The sequence below is a fragment of the Arachis hypogaea genome, chromosome 16 (assembly GCF_003086295.3).
Source record: "Arachis hypogaea cultivar Tifrunner chromosome 16, arahy.Tifrunner.gnm2.J5K5, whole genome shotgun sequence".
In the NCBI taxonomy this organism is placed as follows: domain Eukaryota; kingdom Viridiplantae; phylum Streptophyta; class Magnoliopsida; order Fabales; family Fabaceae; genus Arachis; species Arachis hypogaea.
Window position 1 is genome coordinate 29745102 of NC_092051.1, and position 6518 is coordinate 29751619.

General features: G+C 35.8%; 1 pseudogene; it reads right to left on the reverse strand.

Moving 5' to 3' along the window:
* Window positions 1-4457: 4457 nt before the first annotated feature.
* On the reverse strand, window positions 4458-5577 carry LOC112756934 (probable dolichyl pyrophosphate Man9GlcNAc2 alpha-1,3-glucosyltransferase; annotated as a pseudogene).
* Between the last annotated feature and the right edge of the window lie 941 nt (window positions 5578-6518).

Sequence of the window (6518 nt, forward strand, 5' to 3'; positions counted from 1 at the left end):
TGCCCACCTCATTAGTAGTTTTCTGTAGAGTTCGAAATAAATTATCAATAAAGTCAAAATACTCATTGCTAGCTCAAAACCTAAATAGAAAGCATTGAAATTGTAACGATTGATAAGATCTTAAATGGACAAACTATCTTTTGTCCCCCAAAATATAAATATCTCATGCATGATTTAGCCATTGATTTAAATTGAAACATGATTTAGTTGTTGAATTATGCACATAATTTAAACATGATTTAGTTTTCTATACAATTCTTGAATTCGGAGATTGATGGTGATCTCCATCCAATGCCTCTATGCTTCATAGTCACCAAATTTTGGAGGGTTACTGAAATCGGAGTAAGTGTGGAAGGACACTGCGGCTCAAACCGAAACCGTAAACAATCCAACAATAAGGAATATAGTTATTGTTTTCTTGTGAACCAGCCACCACCACCAGCAACACTAGTTTCCATCACCATCAACTACACTAACAGTGTTACTAGTCTCCTTTCCTTTCACCATTTCAGCAAGGAGCCAAATTCACAAGACTGCATCCAAAAACTGAAAGCGAGAAATTGCTTTTGGCCTAAATCATGTGGTTGATTGATAACTTCAGAATGGAATTTAATTGAATTGAACTATATTATTTGGAATGTGTATAAAAATGAATATGAATTTCTATGTTGACAATTTTGAACATTATTAATAGCTCGAAGTATAGCGACAAGATACTAATCGCAACTCAATAAAACTACATAGTGACAACAGCAATAAAAAATCAAATTCAAAATCAAACCACCATTTTCAGAAATATTCAAAAAAAATATTATGAAAGACTATAGCAAAAACAATATAAATTTGAACAATATCTAAAAAAGGGGGACTTTTCCCCAACGGCGAAGAGAAAGATAACATGGATGTGGCGGAAGAAGGAGTGGGATGCTGTGTCCACGACGGGATCGAAAAAAGGAGAACTGGCGAAGGGAGGACACGACAGTTGCTGCCGGAGGGTGTGGGAAGATTTCAAAGAAGAATCGGCTCTCATCTTCGGTGAGGGCATATTCAAAATTTCATTCAACTGACTTACAAAGTCCAAAAAAAGGATTATTCGTCAATAATTTTGAGTGATTGCCCAATTCGTTTCCCAAAAATTTTAAAAACAAACATTTTAGTCCCTAAAAAAAATACACAAATCAATTTCTATCGTTTTTTTCCGTCAAACATATCAGTCTCCAATCTATTTTCTCGTGTGACTCATCAACAAAGATTACTGACTTGGCACGTTAACTCGCACATGTGGCTATTAAGTGTCTAAGCGTGCAAGGAAAACAAAATAGTCCTTGGGCTTGTTAATTAAAACATCGTCATATCCAAAATAGGATGAAACAATACGCCCAATTCTCACCTCTTCTTTCCCTCCATATGTCTTCATCATCTCAAAAAGACAACAAACTCCATCATTCACTATTCATTTTGTGTAGAAACTTTATACCCCTATAACATCATCTCTCATATCGCCCATCACCATCAACGTTAAGACTCCGTTCATCATCGTCACGGCCGTTAATTACTTTCGTTATCTTTAAATCGCACGAAGCATTACGGTGGATGCCACAATAGCAACGAGGTTTTTACTGAATACTCACATTGTACCAGGTGAATACATAATCTTTGTTAGGCTAATTTATAGGATACAATGATTCTTTACTTGATTAATCCATTAATTTTGTTGGATGGTTAAGGTTTAGTGACGATAAAAACTTGTGAGTTGTAATGGTGTTTAGTCTGTATGGGTTTTGTTTTTATTAGAAGAATACATCATGTTTAGTAATTATAAGAAACAAATAATGGTATATTTGAGTTTGTAGTTTCAATTTTATTAATGTTGGTCTATTTTAATTTTGTTTGTAGATCGAGTATTTTGTGGTTCCCTTTTTTCACCAGGGAGGTCACTTTGTGCGAGATAATAAGGGTATGTTGCTATATATTGATGGAAAAGTGGACAAGTTTCTCGAAATGGACATTGACTTGCTGTGTTTCTTTGATTTGAAAACTCTATTCAAAGGGTTAGGATATCATGATTACAAAACTATGTACTGGTTTGATTCTTCTACCCTTGAGCTCGAGTCTAGATTACATCCCATAGAAGGAGATGCTCAGATCAATGAGTTACGCGCTTATAAAGAAAAGAATAAGGAGAGTCCAGAATTTGAGTTATACTTTGATCACCCAATAATGTTAGCTCCACTTGAGGATGAAGACCATGATTTTGAGTGTGATTAATCTGATAGTAGTTAAGATAAGTGTGTGGTGATAAAGAAGAAGACTGTTAAAAGTGAAAAAAAAATAAACCATGAGGGAAATATGTTGAAGAAGAAGACAAACAAGGATATTAAAAGTAGGACCATAACTACAAGGAAGAATCAATTGCTATAAGGAAGAATCAATTGAGTAGCAAAAAAGCTAGTGGCCCAACATATAGAAAGAATAAAGATGGACCTGTTGGTGCTGGCCTAAGTAATGCTGCTAGGCTTAGTGTTGCTGCTAGGCCAATTGATTCTAGGCCAATTGGTGTTGGACCAAGTGGTTCTACTTGGTCTAGTGTTGCTGGTGGGACAAGTGAGGCTGGTATGCCTAGTAGTACTACAACAAGATCTGCTAAGCCTGGTGTTGGAGTTCATGGCATTAATGTTGATGAAGGGGATGAGGAGTGTGAGGAGGAGATAGAAGAATCTGCATTTGACTACGAGTCTGAGACATTATTAACTCATGAGAGTTCTAAGGATGAGCGGGAGAGATATGAAGTTTCACAGTTCAATGAATGGGCTGGATTTGGTGAAGTTTATTTCAAAATGGGAATGGAATTTCCAACCATTGAAACATTCAAGAATGCATTGAAAGACCATGTCATATATGAAGGGAGAAAGATAAGATACATAAAGAATGACTAAAGGAGAATTTGGTGTGACTGTGAGTATGGTGTTGTGAGGATTGAGAAACCCAAAAAATCAAAGAATCAAAAAGAAGGAAATGTAGAGAATGCAAATGGGAAGGATAGAAAAGGATAGAATGGGACTGAAGAGAATATGAATATGGGGAACAAGACTGCCGAAGGAGGTGATGCTAGTGAAGATGTTAATGGAGACGCCCAAACTAATAAAGAAAGTGACGCTGTCCAATCCAATAATGGGGCTGAAACTACTACTGTGTGAATGAAAATGGGCCTAAAAATAGGCCCAACAGTTGGCTTGCCAATGAGTCACCTTACCCATGCCTTAACGTTGTGCATGGAATAGTCAATTGAAGAATTACCTGATAAAGACCTACACCCTTTAGCACACTTGTGCTAAAGAATTCGGCAGCATATTGGCAAGTCAGAAATGGGTGGCAAAGAAGTTGGAAAAAAAGGCTCCAAACTCAACCTCACACTCAGTCAGACTTAGTCTAGACGACTAGACCTATTATTTCCATATCAAATAACAGACTTTCTGATACTACATTTAAGACCCCAGAGACCACGTAGAAGCATCATATGTAACTTTTGTTAAGAAAAAATGGACTATCAAGCAATCAAATAAATAGCAAATAGTGAAAAGAGGAAATATTAAAATCTCGGTTCAAATAAAGCACAGTAGTAATAGTAATGTTAAATGGATTCCAAATCCATGCATCAAGAGCATACAGCAAATGGAATGAACAATCCAACTTCTGGTGGATTTAGGATTAAATCTTCTTTCTAGCGGCCAATGATACCAATTTAGTATTTTACCTCCAAAATGAAATCCTTTGAATACATATAAGGCCACCACACAGCTGCAAAGGTTCCCAAAATATAAAACCAGTTTTGATACCTCAAGGAGCGGATGTTTACACCTCAAGCATTTACCCAAGAGATAGCTGAAAAAAGCAGGGGCAAATATGCACTCATCTATAAAAGATTAACTAACAACAGTTATCGAATCCCAATCGATGATAAAGATAAAAAATAAAGAAAATGCAAATTCAAACTTAGCTTATCCACTAACATTGTTGTGTCCCACATTACTTCGATATTTTTTTCCTTGCAAATGTATGTTTATGGAACCTAGGTACTAAATTGGAACTAAATAAATAACAAAATGACTTGCCATTTACTGACTATAGTCCATTTAAGACATCAGTATTAAGATTGGTCAAGTAAAATATTAATAGATTTTATTTGACATAAAGCAATAATACTGCCTAAAGATATATCAAGACACAATTCATCATACACACATTAACATATAATTAAGAGACACATATGTATGACCATTCACCATGCACACAAAATATAAACACACCCCCAAATTTTTAGTGACAATTCCACCTGGACAGGGTTGAGCAATTCTATATGACCATTGACCATACATGGTATAGACTATGTATAATAGCTGAAAGTAGTAAAAGAAATTAATGACAAATAGACCCATGCTAAGATTAAAGATTAAAACCTACTTATGATTTAGAGCTAGACAATACAAAACACAAGCTACAAGATCCTTCCTAGAGAGGACACTAAAAACAGCTCCAATGGTGAAGCCCAAGCTGATGCAGTTGTACTGGAATACAACACATACAACAGTCAACATTATAGCACTACAAACCTGAAAAATACCTAAATGGAAAAGGGCACAAACAACAAAAGAATTTTTATGCAAATTTGAAAGTGACCGTGGTCAATTATGATCAAACAGGGGTTTAACAAAAGTAAGGCAATGTGCCATCCTACGTCACTTTTACGACTCCCTGAAGGTTGACCATAGCAAACAATAACAAAGTACAGAACAGCTGGAAAAAGAATCAACAAATCAGATGATAACATTGTCCACCTCATTAGTAGTTTTCTGCAAAGTTCAAAATAAATTATTAATAAAGTCAAAATACTCAGTGCTAGCTTAGAACCTGAATAGAAAGCATTAAAATTGTAACAATTGATAAGATCTTAAATGGACAAACTATCTTTTGTCCCCCAAAATCTAAATATCTCATGCATGATTTAGCCACTAATTTAAATTTAAACATGGTTTAGTTGTTGAATTATGCACATTATTTAAAACAGGGACTAAATGAAAAGAGAGGCACACTTTTAAATTCCAAAAACCAAATACCATTTCTTTCAACCGATTTATTAAACTATGAAACAAAATGGGTAACATACGCACCCTAGATAAGATTCATGACCTTTGGAGGTGAATAGGAAAATAGATTTAGGGTGAACAAATCTTAGAAAAAGGCCATGAATGAAACTCTGGTAAGCAGTGAGTGGTGGATAATCAAGGCCCGAGTAGCTCAAATCATTATTGGTGTTGTTTCTATACCGTTATTGAATTTAGAAATTGATTGTGATCTCTATCCATTGCCTCTGTGCCTCATAGTCACTAATTTAAGAGAATTAGCGAAACCAGAGTAACGTTGGAGGGACACTACGGCATGAACCAAAATCGCAAACAATCCAACAATAAGGAATGTAGTTGTTGTTTCCTTGTGAACCAGCCACCACCACCAGTAACACTGGTTTCCATCACCATAAACTACACTAACAGTGTCACTAGTCTCATTTCCTTTCACCATTTCAGCAAGCAGCCAAATTCATAAGACTTCATCTGAAAACTAAAAGTGAGAAGTTGATTTCAGTCTAAATCGTGTGGTTAATCGATAATCACGGAATTGAATTTAATTGAATTGAACTATTTTTTTGGAATGTTTATGAAAATGAATCTGAATTTCTATGTTGACAATTTTGAACATTATTAATAGCTCGAACTATACCGACATGATACTAATGGCAACCCAATCAAACTACACAGTGACAATAGCAATAAAAAAATCAAATTCAAAATTAAACCACCATTTTCAGAAATATTATGAAAGACTCTAGAAAAAATAATATAATTTTGAACAATACCTAAAAAGGGATTAAAAGCTTTCCTCAGTGGCGAAAAGAATGATAATGTGGAGAGATGATCGCTGGTGCACAAATTGTGAATCACACTTTTCACAACTCGTACCACTAACCAGCAAGTGCACTGGGTCGTCCAAGTAATACCTTACGTGAGTAAGGGTCGAATCCCACGGAGATTGTTGGTATGAAGCAAGCTATGGTCACCTTGTAAATCTCAGTCAGGCGGATATAAATTGATAATGGAGTTTTCGAATAATAAATAATAGAATAGGGATAGAGGTACTTATGTAAATCATTGGTAGGAATTTCAGATAAGCGAATGGAGATGCTTTTCGTTCCTCTGAACCTCTGCTTTCCTGCTATCTTCATCCAATCAGTCTTACTCCTTTCCATGGTTGGCTTTATGTGATACATCACCACTGTCAATGGCTACTTTCGGTCATCTCTCGGGAAAATGATCCAATGCCCTGTCACGGCACGGCTAATCGTCTGGAGGCATCACCCTTGTCAATGGCTTCATCTTATCCTCTCAGTGAATAATATGCTCACGCACCCTGTCACGGCACGGCTATTCATCTGTCGGTTCTCGATCATGCTGGAATAGGATTTA